Source organism: Rhipicephalus sanguineus, unplaced genomic scaffold, assembly GCF_013339695.2.
Source record: "Rhipicephalus sanguineus isolate Rsan-2018 unplaced genomic scaffold, BIME_Rsan_1.4 Seq1138, whole genome shotgun sequence".
In the NCBI taxonomy this organism is placed as follows: domain Eukaryota; kingdom Metazoa; phylum Arthropoda; class Arachnida; order Ixodida; family Ixodidae; genus Rhipicephalus; species Rhipicephalus sanguineus.
In genome coordinates, this window is record NW_023614391.1 from 721,244 (window position 1) to 745,085 (window position 23,842).

The window sequence follows — 23,842 nt, forward strand, 5'->3', positions numbered from 1 at the left end:
CTGAAACTGTCTCTAACCGAGTGGCAGGAAAGCTTAAATATTTCGTAGACACGCGTACACGTGCGCCCTCCTTAGGATGCTGCCATTCTTTGAAGGGGGTGATGCCGCCGCGCCGCCATCTTTTAGTCAGCGTCGCGCGCCTTCAGCTATGTCTCAGCGGTGCTGTCGTAGAGCAGTGAGAAGCCGCGAGCACAAACGTGGCAGCTCCGCCGTAGTAGACTTCGCAGATCTCCTCACCCTAAAGCATAGAAAGCGCGCATGAAGGCACCCTACTTCCTCCTATCTTTGTTCTTCTCCTTTCGCACATCTTAGATCTCGCTTTGCGTACGAGGGTATTCCTATTCTTTAGACAGAATGCACTAATTGCTGATGAGGGTTACAACGGGGGCTTGTTGGTTACACATGTGAAAGGCTTTTGGTGCAGCGCGAAGGAAACACGGACACGAGAAGGCACATAGGAACACCACACAGCGCTACTAGCAACAACATGTTTATTTTCAAGGACCAGACCGCTTATATACCATCAAAACCAGGCATACCGCTGAACACGTGGGATCACTCAGATGATGCACAAAAAAAAACACTTCACCAAAGCAAAATCGTGACGGGATAAAAGTGTAAATCAACGCTGGCGCAAAAAAACCAACTTCTTTGGTGACAGTGTTATCGATGGCTTGCCCACAGACATCTCACCGAGCGCATCGATAAGCTCGGCTTCAACTATCAGACAGGTGATCTCTTCTTTATGTTGACCAACAATGACGGTGTTCTAAAATAATGGTCGACAACCGCATGCATGAACGTGGAGTGCTAGAAACCCATCAGGCACCAGTCTATTCGATTTGTAATGGTGCTCCCTTAACCGCTCATTGACGCACTTGCTTGTTTGGCCGACGTATTGCTTTCCACAGGAGAGCGGAACACGATAAATTACAAAACTCTTACAATCAACAAATTTGTTTACATGCTTTTTTGTGCAACCAACTTTTTCTGCTGTAACTGGATTTGTCATGGCGCACAGTTTCCCGAGCTTACCGGGCACTGAAAAGACTACCCTAACGCTATCGCGAAGTGCCACCTTCTTTAGATTATGGGACAGCTGGTGAACATAGGGTATTACAGCGGTGCATCTCGTTTCTGGCGGTACGCGGCCATGCGCGTTACACTGGCTTGAAGTTCCACGACTTCTTTTTAACTGCTTCTCTGCGACAGACACTAAAACATGATCTGGATAGCCAGATTCCTTCAGGCGAGAAATCTGGTTCTGGAAGCTATGCTTCTTTAGGTAGGCACAAGATTTGTTCAATGCATTGCTGAGGCACATCGTCGTGATACCTTCGTCGTGATACCATCGTCGTGATTCCAGATCCAAGGGAAATGGCTATTCAATTCATAATCAATAATTTGGTAGCCCGAGCAAATAGGCATCTGAGCACTGGTCTCAACACTAGAGCAACCCCCACAACTCTACGCGACATCCTCCAATACGAACGAGCAGAATGACATAAATACAGCTGTCGACATCCTGATCTTCCGGGAAAAATGCACGAGATTGGCGCCGAATACAAACCAACACGGACCCTTAGCTGCGAAGGAAACACCACATAAATTCCACAGTATAAGCCAATAATAATATGTGGGGTTTTACGTCCCAAAACCACGATATGATTATGAGAGACGCCGTAGTGGAGGGCTCCGGAAATTTCGACCATCTGGTGTTCTTTACACAGTATAAGCCAATAAAACATGTCCCTGGTGGGGGGTACGGCCAACCCATGGGCACATTACGTGGGAATGCGAATAAGTGCCTCATAACATCAACTTCTTATCTTTAGAAGACACCTCAAAGACGGCAGTGGGAGACACAGGTTGCCAGCAAGGATCGGGGGAGTCAGCCAGCTCTTCTCGGCCACGACCAACGAGCTGCGAAGGCCAGTGGAGCCCTCGACAGAGTAACTGAGTTCCGCACCCATTGCCCAGAAACCTTATAACCAACATGGTTTTAGGGCGCAGCTCTTAGGGGAGTGTTCCTGCGTTGAGTGGCGTTACCATTGGCTGGCGTCGGTGGGGACGAAAAAGAGCAAACGCGGAGTCTCTCGATATCACGACCCACTGGCCTCTAGCCTCGCTTTCTCTCTCCCTTACGGGCAGTGGCCCTTCGGTTGGAGCCCGTGCGCATGCAGGGCTGTAAGGTGCACTGCGACTAGCTTCGCTTGTCCTAGCGGGACTGTCGGCGTTTCGTATGGTTCACGACGCCTGCGATGCACAGAGTGGTGTGCGTATCACTCGAGCGCTGGCAGTTTCTGTGGCAATATGTAACAAATGTTACATTGTTACGACTGCGGATAGCCAAAATTTCAAACACAGTTGGCGCTGTCCCAACACGAAGCTGCGCTCAGAATTCGCATTAGGCAGTATCGTAATCGTCGGTGAATTTTTTGCCACTGCTACAGTGCTCAAGCGCCTATTGTTTTCTTTCAAGCATACGGCTGATGTGTGCCAGCAGGGTTTTTGTTCATGGCTCTTCTGCGGGAACCACCGCTGTTTCTTTTCATAAAGCTGCGGGTCCCGCTGTGGCTGACTGCACGTTTCGGCATCGAAGAGGCATTTTACATTGTTATAGCTTACCACACACCTCCCTCTAAGCTCTCAAATCTCAACTTGATCACTATCGCAACATGTCGCCAGTACAAAAGATTGAAGTTCCTGTACGACTTAATTAAATCTCCAAGCTGTACTCGCTCAGATAAAAACTAATCTCGTTCAACCTAACTGCACCCGTAGCTCGCACAGCCACAATGTTTTGTCACTGCGATCTAGGACTCACTTCTTCATCATCTATTATCATTTAACAATTGAAAGCTGGAATGCAATGCTCGCAAATCTTGCGAGCATTGCATTCCAGCCCATGATTCATTCTCTGCCTCCAACTGCCACGTGATTTGATAGCTACTGCAGCCATACTTTTGTATATGGCCTACAATATGTAAAAGAAAGAGATCGGTATTATCTTTCTAATAAAAAGATATGAAAATGTACATAGGACTGCATAGTTACAATGTCCAAAAGAGCACTCAACAGGCGAGCAAGCGCGTTGTAACATGGGGCCCTTACTTGAGGGGTTTTCGCCCTTAATGGCCGACGAATCCTACTGATTCCGCGGTTCTGCAGAAAACTGCGGACATATTTGAAGCGATCTGTGCCTGAAGAGTCAACGGAGAGAGACTCACTAAACTTTTTCTCAGCCGCACTCACTCGGACTCAGATTCACCAACATATTACTCAGCGGGACTCACTCAGACTCAGAGTCGACGCATGAGTCCTTTAGCGTAACATAGCTTTCTCGAACATGGTGACAATGCTGTTTAACGCCAATATCTCACATAATCGGTGCTCTACGATACGCTTTTTGATCTTTTACCTTCAAATATGAGTTAGTAGTTTCAACCCAGTAAGGACATTTTTATGAGATACACGACTGTGATGCAGGTTCTTCTTATTGTTGGTAATAGCTCTCTGTGGCTGAACCTCCGAGAGTTTTAATAAGGACAAGGCCGTTTGTTTAGAAACCACACAAAACATTAATAAACAAATAAAGCGAAACAACTATCTATCTACATAAAATTAAACATTTTACAAAAAGAGTCAATGCACACAATAAAACACTCCTAACGACAAGATAAATGAAAGTTCAGGAACTCAAACTAAGCTTTACAGTTCATCGCGGACGAGCGGCGGAGTAACTGGTGGTCAGTCTCACCATGTCGTTTATGCTGGCTGACGTTTGAGAAACCGAACGCTGTGGCTCCCGCTCGTGGAGTGGACGTGGGCTGGCTGGCTGCGATGTGGAAAAGTGGCTACTGGGCGACCTTTTGAGATGCCCGGAGGAGCAGGCCCAGACACTGGGGTGCACAGCTCGGGCCCGTAGCCCAACTGCTGCTGCTTGCCTGTCGGAACCGAAGTCCGCAGGCCTTGAGGTAGTGTTCGAGTACCATGGTTAAGGTCTCGTCGCACAGGAGCGAGGCGGCAGGAGGCTCCGGCCGGTTTAAGCCCTGGATGCTCGTGTCCGACTGCCCGTCTTCAGCGCCCGGTCTGGTGACAACCTCCTCTTCGCCACGTATCCCCGAACTCCCCTCGGAACCCTCTGAGGCCAGGGTATTTCTGCCCTCGGGCACACTTGTCCACTCCTCATTGGAGACTGCTGGATCTCGGTGTTGGCAAGTGATTGGCCCCTGAGATGATCCGTGTTGTTTTCTTGTTGGGCCACTTGTCCGTCTAACCCTTGCGCCTCGCGCCCTCGTGAAGGTATTCGTCGCCGTTGTCTCCCATTCAGCACTGTTCTAATCTCCGCGCGCGCACTCCTTGTCGTTTTTTTTTATGACGCGCACTTTTCAAAGGCGCACAATTCGTACGCGCACTTCACTCATCACAACGACTCACATAACATATTTTATCAAGAGTTTGCGGGGAAGGATAATGGCACCCCCCCCCCCCAATTCACCCCTTTGATCAATAAATATTGAGGTGGCGCATGAACGCCCGTGCGTTGACATTTGTGATTAGATTTGAGCATAAACGTAAGCCAATATAAGACCTATAGTAATGATGAAGATGAGAAGAAGGTGGAATAGAAGGTTCACTCGGACTCAGACTCACGAATATTTTCCTCAACCGGACTCACACAGACTCAGACTGACTAAATTTCTCCTCAGCCGGACTCACTCAGACTAAAACTCACCCAAATATTACTCACCCGTATTCACTTAGACTCAGACTCACGGCCCGATCTGAGGCTGAGGGAGTCTGAGTGAGTCGACTCATGAGTGAGTTTGCCGACTTATGTGCTCAATACAGATGCGTCACATTATGCGACTGGAGCAGTCCTTTACCAGAAACTATCAGACTTAAATCACCAAAAGCATTACGTAGTAGGGTATTACAGCTGTACACTGACGCCTGCTGAAGTTAACTACTCGACCACAGAAAGGGAAACGCTGGCCGTATTGAAAGATGTGCAGTATTTTCGAACACACGTAGAGGGTGCAATATTTACCTTCTTTACAAACTATCGAGCATTGACTCACCTTCTAGGTATGATACAACCAAGAGGCCGCATCGCTAGGTATGTAAATTGCCTGCACGATTTTGATTTGGTCGTGTCACATCGTCCAGGTCCTCTACTCACTGATGTGGATGCAAGGTCCGGGCTTCTGATACCAACTGCAGTTGACAACTCTCTGCAGATTAATCACAGAAAGCTGTGGGAAGGTACCGAAGAAATGAAGTTCAAAAATATCGTGTCCCACCAACAATGATTGCGAAGATTATGCATCTTTACCACGACGCCCCAGAATCAGGCGGACATGACGGATTTTGGCGCACGTACGGCAAACTGCTGAAAAGATTTACGTGGCCAGGTATCAAAAATGACATCAGGACCTACACCCGCACATGCCGCGAGTGCCAAACGAACAAAGTCAAGTAAAAGCAGTCCACGAATGCAATGATAACAGCAGAGCACTCGAGTGTCCCATTCGACGTTGTTCGCTTCGACTTCGCGGAGGTCAAAAAGAAAGGGGAAGGGGTTAGGAAAACGCAAGCTTTCCTGCTCGCTATCGATGAATGCACGAGGATGGTTATGGCCAGGACAGGAAAGGAAGACGTCAACAGCGTCATGGCTCTATTGAAGCCAGAGAGTTTTCGGAAAACGAAGACATTACTTTGCGACGATGGTCCGGCTTTCCGTAGCACAAAGCTTTCAAAATGGGCGAACAATTACGGAATGACAATCAAGTTTTGCTCGCCATACCACCCAGCTGCTAATGGCCTTGCTGAGCGTGGTATACGAGAAGTGAAGCAGTACATGAATATGTAACCGAACTTTCCAGGTGGTTGGAAGTGCTGCCTGGAAGCCGCTGTAAGACAACACAACCGTTCTTTCACAAGTGGTCTGGGATGTAGTCATCTTTTTGCTGCTTCAGGGACTGTACCGGTGCTTCCACCTCACCGCGAACTGGGCTTTCTTGAAACCCTGGTGCTTTTTGACAGAAAAAAAAACTCAGCTACAGCAAGGGGCCTACAAAAAATTCGGCAGATCCCACGTACGGTGGGAATCGATGTCATCAGAAGTATGCGCTGAATGGTGACTGCGGCGTAATTTGCGCATTGAGCGAAACGTTACGCCTTGACGCTAGAGAAATGTGGAAGTGGTGTACACACACTGATATGTTGAAGAGTCGCATATGTAATATATAACCAGTTGTTTATAGTTGCGTAACGATGCCAACAGCAACATGGGTGTTACCAACACCAGACGCGGTAAGCTGACATGTAGTGCTTATATTCTTCAATGCTGGATAGCGCGAATTCAAACCGGACAAAGAAGGGACACACATGCACAGGACAGGCATTACTCGCAACTAAGCTTCTTCATTGAGGAAAGTTTCCCTAGATATATGGTACGCAGCCGAGTGGCACGCGCAGGCGCACTGCACGTATGTTACAGTCACAGTTGCAGTTCTTACAGTTGCGCTACTGTTGTTATGCTTATACTTGTCCGTTATGACGGACAACGCACGCACGTTTCAAGAACCTGTGTGTACGTGTAGAAGGGGTTCTTGGCAGTTCTTCAAAAAGGTCATCATCACCGTGATCAGTGAGCCCGTGATCATCATCACCGTGATCAGCTGGACCGGACTTGTTATCGGATCTGTTCATGATTGCGGCTACGAGGGGTCTCAGTGTAGCGAAGTGTGAGGTATAGCACATCTGATAGAAATCCTGGATGCCTCTTACGATGAAATGATCTATGAAGCCTCCCTCCTGTCCTGGGCGTGGCAGCAACGTCTTTTGATGCCCTGATAGAAAACTAACATAGTAGGCACTATGCAGAAAGGTGAGTCTAGTACTAAACTTTCACATAGGTGGGCTATTCGCGGTTTATTTGCTTGTATCCTCACACCTTGTTTCGGTTTTTTTCTCGTTTTTTTTTCTTTTTGGTCTGATTCAGGTATGGTGGAAGTATCGGTTCTTTATCTGCAGCAATTAGGAGGTGCCGTGCACGTGTGTCTGGGATCAGATGGCGTACGCTTTTGTTTCCTTATCCGCGCGTGACTTCTTGTCGAATCGTGAGTGGGGTTGGGCACAGGAATGATAGAGTCGTGAAGTGCATCGGCCAGCCCGAGCAAACACATCACTTTGTAGACTTCGGTAGGCACTTCTTCGGCGATTCTTTAGGCTTGCTTTTATACGAGATAGATAGGTCGTGAACGTCTCAAGTATTATTACCCGATGACTGCTGTTATTTGCCTTGCTGTTAATTAATCAGTTGATGTTTCAGCGTTGTTTCGTGGCTTTTTAGGAACTTTACTCGCCAATATATGTTGAATTTTTCTTCTGGTTCAATATCCTGCCACATTTAAAGCCGCTGTAATCCATCTAAACTGATTTAGCTTAGGTGGGAGGAATACAAGAGGGAGAAGGCAGGGAGGTTAACCAGAGTGCAGTCCGGTTGTAGCTTTTGAATACAGCATAGCTTTACCCATATTTCTTTTCTGTTTTATTTCATACCTAAAGAATATAAACTTTTTGAAAGCGGCAAACACGGTAAACATGGTTTACTCGGCAGTTCAACAAGTGAGTAAGCGTTGTAGCATTTTTCCGCCCTTTCTTTCTGTAACTATAGAAACAATAGGCACATTTTCATGCCGCTGACAGCGCAATTTAGCGTTATCAGGGTATCTTACCGCAAAATATACTGCTTCGTTCCGGGTTCAGGCTCAATGTGTTCCATTTATATCTGGTTAAGCTCCAGTTCGGATAAACAAGAGCCTGTTATGGTTCGTGAATGTGTTCGCAACGCTCAATCAATTCGGCACAATAAACTTCTACAATGTGCTATTGACTTAAAGACGCCAGACAATACTGCTCAAACGGCTTCACATTCTGCACCCATAAGCTTCCCAAGATTTGTATCTTGACGTTTTCTTTATTTCATTTTCTTTTCAACTCATGTTTTATTTCAAGATCATGGGAAAACCACGAGTTTTGTTACCAGGGGTAAGAAATAGGCCGTTGACTGATTGGAAATCGAGCTATATGTTTTTATATAAATATCAGTGAATTTCGGTGGCAGTAGCTGCAAAAGGCATGTTCAGAAACCAGACCATGTTTTGAAAACCGCGTTGTATAACATGCGTGGTTCTACCTTCGACACTTCCCTTCATTATTACCTCGGCTCCCCCTTTTCCACGCTTTAATATCGCTAATCGTAACTTCGAACCAGTAAAACACTATACATTTGCTCGGTGCCACCTTATGTGAAATCCGTATCGTGAATTCGGCCAAGGAGACGCGCTACTATTGGCCGCACATACACTTTTAGGATTTGTTCAATCTGATAAATTATCATGATCATCCGCCTGTTATATGCCCATTGCTGGACGAAGACCACTGCCAATCATCTCCAATTTTCACGGCCCTGCGCATTCCATTTTATGCACGCGCAAACTTCCTAATCTCATCAGCGCTCACAAAAAGGCAATGCGGCATGTGCTAATCGAGAAGAAAAATTTATTCTTCCTTCTTGTGACTACAGCGCGACAAAGACGAAAGGCAAAGAATGAGCCGCAACGCGGCGCTGACTGTCGACCACGCTGTTAGAATAGGTGATACTTATTGGATGAACTGCATAAGCATTTAACACTTTCACGCTTTTCTTTGGTTTTCGTTGTTTCTGAATTTTTCCCATATGATCGGCTTTATAATTTATCCACCAGGTTATCTGCGCAATTTACTCTTTTGGATTATTGTTAATCTGTTGTGTACGCATAACGCTGTGTTCAGTCACGTTGGTGCGCATTAATGAGTTTCACCCAATAAACTACAGTTGATAGTCAGCTCTGCCTTGCGTCCCTTGGATCGTCGAGGTGCTACCGTTGAAGCCTTCGGAACGCAGCCGAAGGGACGGTTGGCACCATTATCCGCACAGAGGGAAGGCTCGTTGCTTTCCCGCCCTTTCCCGGGGAGCGTGGGGAAGAAATTCGATACCCGCTTCGGCTCGGCGATCTTGCTGCGCATTCATCACTGTGTGCGCCTACGAGAGCTTGTCGTTTTCTCGAATTGCGTCGAACACAAACTCAAGTACTTCGGCGGCCGCGTTTGTTGTTCTTAACTGACACTTTCGAGCAAAAGACACCGTTCTCTTCTGCCACACGTGAAAACGATTCGCATACCGCGCTTATCTTTGGAGGCATCGTTGACTCCGTGTTTCCCTGGCGGCGCGCCCTTACACCCCGCCCCCTTATGCGCAACGCTCGCTTGCTCGAAAGGCGAAATTTTGAAAAACAGACGTCAAATACTTTGGTCGAATATGATTTCAAACATAATGAAAAGTTTCGTAAAGTCTGATTAGAAACAACACTTCTCTGCGAATATATGTGCACCACATGTGACACAGGTATATACACCTCGTGGAGAATGCAGCGCTCGTTCACTCAATATAGCTACAGTATATATTTTTATGAGGCTTGCCCGTAGACAGCTGAATTATTGAGTTCTCTTGACCTTTTGACATTGTTACAATACATGCTTATGTTGTTAGTTAAAAAGTGCATGTTTTTTTGTATTCTTATCTTTACTAACAGTTTATACTTTGTTTCATTGCATGGATAATTGTTCCAGTGCCCATTCGAAGCAACTTGCGGGATACATTGCTGTCTACCATAGGCAAAATCGTCAAAGTTCGCCTCATTCGGACAAGCGACAGGGGCTATTGCCGCAACGGACGCGACAGCAACGAGGAGCCTTCTTGAAGAAACCGCGTGTGGCGCGTCAGTAAAGACGATACATTCGCTGATTGATGTCTTTCGAAAGTAAACTGAGATGTTTAAAATTATATTTGTAAGCCGCCTGATTTTGAAGTTGTCGGTGCCCCTGAATGTGTGTTCCAATATTTCTTGGAGCATATCAGCACAGTAGCATTTACCAATTTTGGGGCCGCAATGTCAGCAGTAGATTGCAAGTGGGGTTAGTTGTTTCCAGGAGCGTAGCCAAGGGGGGGGGTTGGGGGGGGGTTCAACCCCCCCCCCCCAGAAATTTTTCAGTTTTGCTTGCGTATATATACACGCACACATACAAACGCACGCACGAACATACATAAAGTATGGTTGAACCTCCCCCCCCCCCCGAAAAAAATTTCTGGCTGCGCCTCTGGTTGTTTCTGACTGTTTAAATAAGATTACTTGTTCGAAAAATATATTTCAATTAATTTTACTTCCCATAAATGCTCTTAATTCCTATCGTTTGTTTCAATCGTCGCGTGAAAAAAGAAAGCCAAATTGGATCGACTATTATTTATATACAAAACGGTGGCCTTCGCCGCACTTGAAATAATATATCATTTTAATAATTAATTAAATTCAAGATATTTAGCGGGTAATAATGACAAAAGATCATTGGCTGTGCTTCTGCCATCGTCGGCAGGTGCTTGCATCGCGTGTAGCCCGAGGTTGGGCCTGACAAGTAAGCCGGGCACCACGACGTCGGCCCGTACGCCGTTTGCCGACCCCTTGATGATGGTCGGCAAAAAGCCCGGCCACTTGCAAAAAAAGAAATACAAAAGCTGGCGAAGCTTGCACTAAGCCGCGCAAGGCTTCAAACAGCGAAACTGGATGATTCTGAAGACTAATCTGTTTGCTTCCAGGTTGTTTCTATGCCTTAGCTAGCTGATGCGGGTTGTTTCTAGGTTGCTTCTATATCGCAGCTAGATTTTAGCTAGGTGATGCTAGGTTGTTTCTACATTGATTCTCAGCGCACAGAGGTTCGAGTTAAACCACAGACAGTCACAGATACGACGCTGATGTCCAAACTCCAGAGACAGAACCTCGCGCTGAAACAAAGCGTTCACACCTCTCATAGATCTAAGGGGATGTCGTCGGTGGCGTAGGCCTTCCGTCACTTCGGGGTCTTCTCGCGACCGCCGTTGCCTTTCCCGTTCCCTAGTATTTTCTCCTTGTACGTACTCGGGGTCTTCGGCTCGCCGCCGTCGCTTCGCAGCCATTTCTTGAGCTAACTGTTGCCTTCTTCCTTTTTAGTGGAAGTTGCGTATAGTGGGATTTGCCCAATTTCAGTGGCACATACCCGTTTATGATGATGATAGGGTTGTGATAGGCCGCACAGTAGCACATACCCTTTTGATGACGATAGGCTTCTTGATTTTTAGTGAACCAGTGGTCAGTAGTGAGAGTTACCCAATTTCTGTGGCGCATACCCATTTATGATGAAGATTTATGACGAAGATAGCTTTTTGGTACGCGGTGAACAAGGAACGATTTGCTGAACAGCTTCGCTCTTAAAGCGACATCGGCCCGAGCTATCTTGCCGATGTCGGGCCGGCCATTTTTAAGGCGAAAGCCTTATATGCCTCACTAAACACGAAATTTGACTGTCTGCGTCTCGCATCCTGCGGCGTCGGGGACGAGTGGTGCAAAATATCATGATCACGTGATGACGTCACAGATTGCGAAAAATTGTGACGTCACATATTGCCGTTGTAGCGCCCTCCTTTGGGCGGCGAACAGAAACCGGAGAGCGCGGGACCTCAACAGAAGAAAATAAAGACGGCGCTTCGCAGTGGCACCTGAAGCCACGGCTCGTGTTCCCTGCTGGCGTCGATTTCTGGTTCAGCCGTCTCGTTCCTTCGCTCCTGTGGCATAAGCCTACACCGTCATCACGTGACATTGTAGCTTGGTAAAAGGTGGGCTGATCACGGAGGCAGTGCAAAACCAGGTGATGTGCCTCCGATCGTGGAGGCAGTGCGACACCACGCTAGCTAGGTGCACAAAGCTTTCGGAGGGTGGCGGGGCAGGATAAATACATCTAGGGAGCCTACATGACCGGCCGTTCACGTAGGCTCTCTAATACATCGAGTGAGAAGAAAAAGATGGCTTTCGCCATCGAATCGTCTTAGGTGAATACACAAGGGACCTTGGAATTTTTTGATCGGTCAGGGACGTCGGGCCTACCTTCTGTCGAGCTTGTTTTGTTTTTTCGCTTGGGTAGTCACCGCAAAAGTGGAGCAAACGGATGCACCATAGTTATCCAAGCATTTTTTTGGTAAGTAGTTTTTAGATGCGAAGTATCTTAAAGGCCAACTCCGGCGATTTTTCGAGGTCGATGGATCTCAATGAAATTCTCTGGGTACGTTCCTTTGCACGTTTCCGTCATTTATGCCAAATTACAGGCTTGAGACATGCGCAGATTGTTTGCAAATGAATTTTAAAGACTGTTTGCAAACGCCCTCCTGGCTTCCCACAATTATTGGCAACATTTCGTCTGTGACGTCAGTATTGGGAAGGCGGCGGAAGTGACGCAGCCGAGGGCACCGCTAACTTCGGCGCTTCGGCCGCTACAGCGCTCGAGCGTCTGCTGTGCACAAGGCGACAGACAGCGTTGGTTTGGCCGGCGCTTCGCTGGTCGTCCCGGCTGTCACAGTTTTCATACTCCGCGCCGGCGTGCCTTGCACGACTTCCGGTTCGTTCGTAACAACGTCTACGTCATACGTACACAGTGCACTCGGTTGGCTTTCGGTTTCGGTGTTGCGCTTTTTTGCTTATTTAAAATTATTCTCCAATTTGCCGAGTATTTCTGCTATCGGGCCCGTAACAGGAGCTTCTCAGGAACATAAAAGCACCATTACTTTGACATGGCCAAAAAATCGCCGGAGTTGGCCTTTAAGGCGGAGCTCAATCCGGTAATGGTGGTGGTGGTGGTGTGCGGCGTGACCACCCTTACTGCGCATGCGCATACCCTCTCCACACACCTCCTCTCCACTCACCCTCTCCCCTTCCCCTCTCCACTTTCCTTCTCCCCTCCCCCTCTCCCATACACCTCTCCCCTCCCCCTTTCCACTCTTCCTCTGAAACGCGGGCTAGACATGCCGAAATTCTCTCCTGCGCAACGCCGCGATGAGCTCGAGCGCATGCGCGTCCCCTCCCTTCTCCTCCTTCCTACGCTGCCCCCTCTCGCCCACCTGTCGACCGCGTTCCCCGCTCGCCCTGTGAGAATTAACGGCCAGGTTAGATGGAAGATACGACGCGCATAGCGTCCCTCTTCGCGTTCCACGACGAGATGTCGGTAGCATGCCCAACGAACGCCAACGAAACGCGATCGGTCAAGTGCTCCGGCTTCGCATCGCCTCATGGTCCCCTTTAACGGGAAATGGTGTAATTTTTTGTAACTGTTCTGCCTAAATTGATTAAGACGTGCAGAATGTTACGCGGTTAGGTGCGCAACACTAGCGTAGCTTCCTTTATCCTTTCTTCCTTTACTAAATTCAATGAAAATTTGTTGTGAATTTACATCGGTACTGAGGCCGCAACAGGAGCACCTGCCATTTTAAATTCTGAATGGTTGGACACCTCTTCAGAATCAGCACCTCTTGACAAGGTATAGGCTTATTCTGCGCACCAAACACAGGATAATAACCTCGTTAAAGAAGGCCAAGGCCTATTATCTGAGATGCATTTCCCTCTTGTAAAGCGAGATGCTCTTAAAGAATCAAGTCAATGATGTGTCTTTGCCGTGAACGGCATTTAAGAAAGAACCAATATTTCAAAAAAGTACCAGGCTTCCAAAAAGCCTCATAGCGAACATATGAGGATACAACCACATCGCTTTTAAAATCATATCTTCTCTTTCGGAACATAGTGTTCATAATGAGGCGACTGCAGGATGAATCACTAATCTCTGTCATGTTTGTTAAATTTTGTGGTCTGAGTAAACCTCAAATCGCAAGTCTGGATGTACTCGCCAAATCGTTCTGCTGCGTGGATATATGTATTTCTCTTTCTCGGCTGGAATTTCTTAGCTGTCGCCTGAATATATAAGCTTGTGCTCGGATAACTTTTTCGCGCAAATATTCGCAGCCATGGGCTGTGATTCTTCCTTAAGGTGGCCTCCACTTTCAGGAATATGGAAAAGTACAGTAGACCGCATAATTCGCGTACTACGCAGCCACATTGCAAGTCACGTCTCTGCTATACTGGTGCGGTACTTCGGCAGCAGAGTTGCTAGTTCCGCTTACCAATAAACATATTTAGGCTTCTTTTTTTTACGGAGTGGCTTGTATCTTCCAGCAACTTGTCGGAATTTTTCAGGCTCATTCGCATTTCCCTGCAAACATAGGGAGTTTAGCGGTTGTCACATTCACTAATAGCGTGTTGGTCGATGATCTTTTGTAGCTTAACGTTGAAATCAAAATATTTTGTAGAGTAAATAACTAACGTTAATTATGCACTGTCAAACCTGCACAGTACATGTATATATCCTGGAGACCGTGTTTAAAAGAAGAAGTGATCATAGTTGCTCATATTTTCGCTGTACAAAACAAAGTTATTCTTTACTTTCTCGTTGTATTTGAGCCACTTTTTAGTATAATCAAAACATTTCCAAGAATGAGACAATTCAATAAGCTTGCGCTTCCTTGCATTACTTCTTAAAATCAGGTCACTTTTACTTATTTCTTTTGAGATGATTATTTGCTTGTTGGCTTGGCTGCATCTGGCAAGTCTGCTCAGCAGCCCTACGAAACGGTGCTAATTAGAAAATGAGCCCGTTTGTTTGCAACAGTGATCGTTTCTTACTTGGTTCGAGGCATGCCTTGCCCTTTTCTTCACGCAGCTTACTCTAGCAAAGTTCTTTAATGAATTTAACTGGGCTAGATGGATCTGATTGAACGCTTCCATAAAAGGCGAACACGCACAAAGACTACACAGAAGCACACGGGACAACAGCTGTCTATAGCGATTGTCCTGTGTTTCTGTGTAGTCATTGTGCGTGTTCGCTAGTACAATGAAATCACTCTGTAAAAGTAACCGCCACTCGCTTTTTTTGTGAGAGCAATGAAAACAAACTGAAACACACGGGACAACCGCTGTCTATAGCGATTGTCCTGTGTGTTTCTGTGTAGTCATTGTGCGTGTTCGCTAGTACAATGAAATCACTCTGTAAAAGTAACCGCCACTCGCTTTTTTTGTGAGAGCAATGAAAACAAACTGAAACACACGGGGCAACCGCTGTCTATAGCGATTGTCCTGTGTGTTTCTGTGTAGTCTTTGTGCGTGTTCGCTAGTACAATAAAATCACTCTGTAAAAGTAACCGCCACTCGCTTTTTTTGTGAGAGCAATGAAAACAAACTGATATTGCTGATTGTAGAAGCGTACCTCTGGGATGATATCATGTCACGCCCCTGGACCCTTTGTTTCGCACACATAGCGCGGAAGCAGAATAACACGCACATGTAAGCAAAGAACTAGAGGACTGATTTCCGTTCTCATGCTGATTTGGACTGCCGGTGTATCAAGAGACGTAGACGGGGCAGACTTGGATCAATGCCCAGAGTCAGTCCCGAACAACAGCATATACCGGCACAATCACGTGAAAGGCTTTGTCTATTGTATTTCAAGTGTCGTGCTCAAAATTCTCCATTTGTGCGGTAATGCGTAGAGAACAATTCCGCACTCATGAATAATTGAAGTGAATGACGCGTATTCGAAATCGTTAAGTACTTAGCTGCCTTCTGTTGAAGAGTAATATATACCAACATCGGAGGCACTAGATCAGGTGACAGCTATTACATCAGAAGGAACACATCAACAGTGTCGCGAGATGCCAAAGTAAGTCGTGAAGCAAAAAAGCCCGACGCCCGAAACTGACTTGGCATCACATCGGTAGATGTCACTAATCAGTTCTTGAGCAGCGGCGAGGATTAAGCTTACAGGGCGAGTTGTGAGTACAGTGAAGACATACAGCATCCGTTTTCAACATTGTGCATCGTGCCTTTGTACGACTATCAATAAGACATGCCTTCCCTCCCCTTTCTTCCCAGGCTGCGTAGTGGCACGCTGTCTGCACACGGAGAGTGTGAAGGAGCACTAGGACAGGCGAATGATGAGGACGAACATAACCTTACCTTAAAAAACTCTCAGGGCTCTTTATGCATTCACCTAAGACGAACCGCAGCTGAAAGCCATCTTTTTTCTTCTCAGTCGATGTGTTGACCCTGCCCCGCCTCCCTCTGCAAGCTTTCTGCACCTAGCGTGGTTTTGCACTGCACCCAGGATCGGAGGCACTTCGGCTGGTTTTGCACTTCCTCCGGCATCGGCCCCCCTTTGAACAAGCGAGCATGTCGTGTGATGACGTCAAAAATATTGGCGATCTGGGACGTCATGATGACGTCGCATAGTGACGGCATCACGTGATGATTTTTTGCATTACTCTTGTTGACGCAGCCGACGGGGGGCGCCGGTCAATTTTCGCGTTTGACGAGGCATCTGAGGCTTTCCCCTTAAAACATTAGGAGCCCTTCGCCTGTCGGGAAAGTGCGGGCAACCGAAGATTGGCGTGTGCATGCCTGACCTTCTATCTTTCTTTATCATCTATCTATCTATCTATCTATCTATCTATCTATCTATCTATCTATCTATCTATCTATCTATCTATCTATCTATCTATCATCTATCTATATATCTATCTATACCTACGACTTTGTGCTCTCCTGGTCGCTTGGTTCATCGAATGTGCACCAAAATTGGTACGGCGTAACATGACTGTATGACGAACATAAATGACAAGTCATAACATGAAAATCATGACACGCATGTCATGCACAGCATGATTTACTGCTACGCTGGTGCGCCGGCGGCCGTTTCGCTAGTTTGAATACACCAAATCGGTATCTTGCGACGACGTGACTGTGTGGCGAACATAAAATAACACGAGATAACATAAAAATCATGACACGCATGTCATGTACAGCATGACTTACGTGGCACGCTCATGGGGCGCTGGCGGCAGTTTCGCTAGCTTGATCTACCCCGAAATTGGTATTGCGCGAGGTGACTATGTCACGAACATAATAACACGAGTTAACATGAAAATAATGACACGAATGTCATGTACAGCAGGACTTACGTGCCAGATCATGGCGCGCTGGCGGCCGTTTCGCTAGCTTGATCTACCCCGGAATTGGTTTGCGCGAGTGACTGTGTGATGAACATAAAAAACACGAGTTAACAAATCATGACGCATGTCACGTACAGCATGATTACGTGCCACGCTCATGGAGCGCTGGCGGCAGTTTCGCTAGCTTGATATACACCAAAATTGGTATCTTGGAGACGAGTGAGTGTGAGGAACATAAAATAACACAAGCAAAACATGAAATTCATGACACGTATGTCATGTACAGCATGACTTGCGTGCCACGCTCATGGGGCGCTGGCAGCAGTTTCGCTAGTTTGCTCTACCCCTAAATTAGTATTGCGCGACGTGACTGTGTGGCGAACATAAAAACACGAGTTGACATGAAAATCATGACACGCATGTCACGTACAGCATGACTTACGTGCCACGCTCATGGAGCGCTGGCGGCCGTTTCACTAGCTTGATCTACCCCGAAATTGGTATTGCGCGACGTGACTATGTGACGAACATAATAACACGAGTTAACATGAAAATAATGACACGCATGTCATGTACAGCAGGACTTACGTGCCATGATCATGGCGCGCTGGCGGCCGTTTCGCTAGCTTGATCTACCCCGGAATTGGTTTTGCGCGACGTGACTGTGTGACGAACATAAAAACACGAGTTAACATGAAAATCATGACACGCATGTCATGTACAGCATGACTTACGTGCCACGCTCATGGGGTGCTGGCGGCCGTTTCGCTAGCTTGATATACACCAAAATTGGTATCTTGCGACGTGACCGTGTGAGGAACATAAATAACACAAGCTAACATGAAATTCATGACACGTATGTCATGTACAGCATGACTTGCGTGCCACGCTCATGGGGCGCTGGCGGCCGTTTCTCTAGCTTGATCGACCTCGAAGTTGGTATTGCGCGACGTTACTGTGTGACGAACATAAATAATAGGAGTTAACATGAAAACCATGACACGCATTTTCCTCAATGGCATACAATACGATGTATGCAGCTCTTTGCTGGCTGCTTCGCATTACATCGGTTCCCACAACGCGTGGGATCTGCCGGCTTTTTTATTGTTAGAAACGTACTTATCGATTTCGCGAAGAGAACGTTTTTTCGCAAAATACTAAAAAGTTATCATCTTCCTTTTCTTGTTTATTTTTCTTTCTTTCTGTCTTTCTTTCTTCCTTCTTTCTGTCTTTCTTTCTTTCTTCTTGCGCTCGCGGTCGGGCCCGTACTTGGCACTTGAGGAGCTCATTCGAGAACACGCATTACATCAGTTTGTTGCTTCTCCCACAAGCTTCATAAAGTTGCTTCTCCCACCTTCATAAAGTCAGTTACAACGATGACTGGGATTAGTGATCATGAGGTAGTTGTTGGTAGTTTGGTTTGCCCAAAACTAAAGTTAAAGAGAATGTCACCGCGAACAATTTATTTTTATGAAAACGGTAACTATGAAGCGATATCATCCAATCTTACTTCGTTTTTCACTGAGTTCCAAGAGTGTTCTTCGATCATGAACATCACCAGTCTTTGGGAACTCTTTAAAACCGAGCTTGATAATTTCGTTAGTACTCATGTACCTTCCAAGGTTATTTCCGGGAAACGAAGAGCTGATAAACCTTGGATTACCGCGAGCCTAAGGAAGTTAATTAATAAAAAGAATCGCACTTTCAAGCGTTTCCGTTCATCAAGAACTGCTGATGTTCAAGAAAAACTCGCCGAGTTAAGTCGAATGTTAAAGAAACAATTAAGAGAGGCAAAAGATAGCTTTTTTGTTTCCCTGGAAAGAAAGCTGGTTACTAATCCCAAAGAGGTATGGAAGTATGTGAAATCGAATACGGTGGACTCTGTTGGCATTCCGGACATAACTGATGGTGAAACAACCTTTTCGGAAGATGCAGAGAAGGCAGCCTGCTTAAATCGATATTTTCAATCTGTGTTTTCTGAACCATTTCAAGGCGAAATGCCATATACGACACCACAGGGATTGGGACCTATGGATAATATTGTTATCTCCGCTAGTGGTGTGTGCGCTCTGCTAGAACGACTTAAACCAAACTCGGCTCCGGGACCTGATGCTATTTCTAATCACGTATTGAAGAGGTGTGCAAGAGCTCTAGCGCCCTTTTTAGCTGTCTTATTTTCAAAATCGCTTGAAGATCAGAAACTGCCATCTGAATGGAAGCTAGCAAACGTTGTGCCGATACCAAAGTCTCGAAACAAAAATAATGTTGCCAACTACAGGCCAATTTCATTGACCAGCGTATGCTGTAAAACTCTTGAACACGTTATATATAGCGGTATCATAAAGCACTTGGAAACGAATAATTTTTTCTGTACAGTTCAGCATGGTTTAGGTCTGGTCTGTCATGTGTTACACAACTGTGCGAATTTTCTCATGATGTTTTCAGTTCATATGATAAAGGTCATCAAGTCGATTCGGTATTAGACTTTCAGAAAGCGTTTGACACCGTTCCGCATGCTCTTTTATTACATAAATTATCTTTTTTAGGTCTGCCTGCATCTGTTCTTGGTTGGTTGAGGGATTATTTATCTTCTAGAAAACAGTCCGTCCGAGTAAATGGTTCGTCTTCTTCATACGTCAGCATAACTTCCGGGGTGCCACAGGGTTCGGTGTTGGGCCCTTTGCTCTTTCTGGTCTATATTAATGATTTATCAGAGACGCTAACATCGAACGTGAGGTTGTACGCAGATGATTGTGTTATTTATACATCAATACACAGTATGGACGATATTTGTGCTTTACAACGTGATCTTGACACTGTGGTGAGGTGGTGTGAGAAATGGAAGATGTGTTTGAATGTAAAAAGTGTTGTTTTCTAGTTTTACCAGAAAACGCAAACCTTTTCACTCATCCTACAGCTTGTCAGGAGCACAACTGGACCGTGTTGAACATTTTAAATACCTTGGTGTATACTTTTCTGCCGATTTATCTTGGAATAAGCATATAGGTTACGTAACTGGCAAAGCCAACGGTGTGTTAAACTTTATTAAACGCAATTTCAAGTCTGCCCCCAAAAATCTGAAAGAAGCTTTGTATGTTACAAATGTCCGACCTATCCTTGAATATGCCTGTCCAGTATGGGATCCTCATGGTCAAACTCTAATCTATAAACTTGAACGCATACAAAACCGCGCTGCACGCTTTGTCAGCGACAATTATAACTTTAACTCCAGTGTTACCTGTATTAAAGGCAACTTAGGATGGAAACTTCTTGAGCAGCGCAGAAAATTCTTGCGATTGAAGTTTTTCCATTCGATCTTTTGTAATGAAATTCGCATTAACAAGAGCTTACATGATGAAACCATACTACGTGTCACATAGAAATGATCATTCAAAAAAATCCGCGAGATCAGCTGTCGTACCGGTGTCTTCGCTAACTCTTTTTTTCCTTCACTACTCGTGAATGGAATAAGTTGGATGCGTGTGTTGTTGATCTCCCAGCCGATGCTTTTTGTTCATCACTACAAGATGTGTGCTTTTCGTGAATACGCAGGCATTTCTGCGCAAATGTGTGCCATTTTTTACTGTAAAACTGTGTTTTTCCTTTCTAACCCCCCTACAATAATGCCCACTTGGGCGATGTAGGTTTCACTAATAAATAAATAAATAAATAAATACATAAATAAATAAATAAATAAATAAATAAATAAATAAATAAATAAATAAATAAAATAAAATCGCATTGCGCAAAGCTCTCCTAATGTTTTCTTTCCTCCATGCCGTGGCATTGGACCTACGCCCACGTACTTTGCATCGCAACACTCCTGTAGCTACGTACAACACGAAACATTGAAATGGAACATTGAGACTCAACAATGAAATTTGGCAACGTGAAATGACAGGTGACCTCGATAAAAGGTTAGATTTCCATCTCCGAAACGGCTTATGAGTTATTGAAAAACGGCGCCTATAAAAACGCTCATGACCGGCGCACCTTCGAAGGCCTATTTCTGTTACATTCGTATTTCTGTAAACTCGCCTGCGTCGATTTTTCGCAAATCATGCCTCTTCCAATGAAATCTTTAACTTATACAAGCTTCGCTTAAACGTCATACCGGCGTATTTCACTAATGTAAGCGTGTAAGAGGATGATAAGATCTTCGTTGGACGGCGACACAGTGAACAGTTGGTTCATTCTGCGCTGTCAATGGTTGCATTGCGTTCGGATACTATTTTGAAATGGGTCTGTTTTGAGTGAATTTACCAGCCCTGCAAATTGAGCCATTTGGCCTGGTTTTCTAAACAACGTGGACTACGAATATGGCGGTGGTAAGTTCATGCGCTCTGCAAGGCACAATCCTGATGTACCAGTTACCATGTTTCAATCGGTAGACTAATAACGTCCAAGAGTGCCCTATGGTGAAATACAACAGTCGTTCATTTTAAGTATGAAATGAAGTTTCTTATTTGCAACCGATAGCTGCACAGGCAACTGAGGTAGTAGGACTTTATAATACTCCGTGTTACTTTGTAGCACCGACAGGTGGCGCCACGCGTATGGTGAAACTAGAGTTACTGTATATGCTACCTTTAGGTAGCAGAGTTGCGCATCTGTCTTCCAACGCCGCTAGCAACCATGCATTGCGGAGAAGCTGCCGCTTGGGCCAATTTTTTTTATTTCTTGACGCTGCCGCTGCAGCGAACTGAATTAACACTAGCCATCGACAGCCAATCTTTATCGCCGGTCTTCGACACGCCAGACAGGTTAATCGGCGACACGGTAGGCATATCGCCTGCAAAAACGAAGTGCGACTTCACCGCATAGCTGTGGTTGCTAGCCGGACCTATGCGCAACTCTGCTACCTAAAGGTAGCATATACAGTGACTCTAGGTGAAACTAGAGTTATGTGCTATTTAGGTAGCAGAGTTACGCCTAGGTGCGCCATCTTTCTTGGCTGGCAACAGAACTTTGCGGCCAAGCCGCACTTCGTTTCGGCAGGCGACATGTCTGTTGTGTCGTATACCGGCGATCAACTTGTCATACTGATGAAACTTGACGCCATCATCATCATCATTTATTGAACCCTTAAAGGCCTTAAACAAGGCATTACATAAGGGGGGGGGGGAGCAACTAAATATCATAAGTACATGTCATGACACAAATGCAGTGCTTAAAGAATAACAGTGAAGTAAATATACATTGCACAGTATTGAACACAAAGATAAAGCAGATTGTGAAAGTGTAAAAACTTTTAACTATTACACGCGGTTGGTTGCAAGGCGCGAACACAAATTAATACTGGAAGGTTAAACAAAAATAAATTAAAAATAATGATAATAAATAATAATAAAAAAACTTTATTGAAAAGCAGAAGCTTTGTTGAACAACAGGTATGTGCGAAGGTCAGCTGAAAAGAGAAGACAGCAACGCTCTGAATTTAACTGGGTCGCGCTCTTTGAACAACGTATTCAGGAAGACTGCTCCAATGTTCAATGGCTGATGGCAAGAAGGATTTGTTAAATGCTTGAGTTGAGCCATTAAGACGTTGTACACTTTTAGAGTTGTACAGTCGACGGGAAGTGCGAGTTGGAGGAATGAGCAGAGTGCCATGCAGGTGAGAAAAGTTGTGATATAGTTTGTGAAACAGGCTGATCTGTGCGGTTTTTCTGCGAACAGCTAGAGGGGTTAGCTCAAGAGACGATTTGATATGAGTGACGCTTGCATGTTTACTGTACTGAGATGATATGAACCGGGCTGCACGATTTTGCACCGCCTCGAGGGAGCTGATGAGGTAGTCTTGATGAGGACTCCAAATGGCGGAAGCAAATTCTAGTTTAGATCTGACGAACGTTTCGAACGCAAGTTTCCTGACAGGGGAGGGGAGGGCCGCAGAGATCTTTTTATGAATCCAAGTGTCCTGGAGGAGTCTGCTGCGAGTTTGACAATGTGGTCTGACCAGGTCAAGGTGCTGTTTATGAGGACACCCAGGTAACGGTAGGAATCTACCTGAGATATCCCATCGGAGTTTAATGAATATTGGAAGACATGGTTGGATTTTTGCGAGAAATGATCATGTGTTTGCACTTTGAAACATTTGGCTCCATGAGCCAGCGCGAGCACCATGCCTCGATAATGTTTAGGTCTTGCTGCAGTAATGTTTGATCCGTACTATTGGCGATTCTGCGATACACAACACAGTCGTCGGCGAAAAGACGGATGGACGATATAATTCCGGATGGCAAGTCGTTGATGAATATGAGGAACAAAAGAGGGCCAAGGACAGATCCCTGCGGAACCCCGGAAAGCACATCTGTTATAGTGGACGACTCTCCACCAATGGAAGTGAACTGTGAGCGAGCTGTCAGAAAACATATTAACCATGATAGTGCAAGTGGGTCGAGATTTAGCGTGCAAAGCTTAGTTATGAGACGACGGTGAGCTACGCGGTCGAAGGCTTTAGAAAAGTCGATGAAGATGGCGTCAGTCTGATAGCAGGAATCAAGGTTTAAGTGCAGGTCAGTAGTGAATTCAGCCAATTGCGTTTCACATGATAAGCCGGGGCGGAAACCGTGCTGCACGCGCACATGTACACACGTATCCACGCAAGAAAACTCCCGACAAACAGCGCTGTTGTATGTTCTTGCGTGTATGCTTGCGTTAAGCTGTGCGCGGATGAGGGAATGCCAAGTGGTGCCAAGTTTCATCTATATGTCGAGTTACCAAGTAGCCCAAAAGCAAGTTATAATAAACGATGTAGTTTCACGACAATAATGCGCGTAGCCACGACATCTTTTTTTTTAGGTAGTGGGGGGCGGGGGGAGGCGGCGGTTGAGAGTGCATATGCCACTCGATGGTCTTCTAGAGGCTTTCAAATCCCCC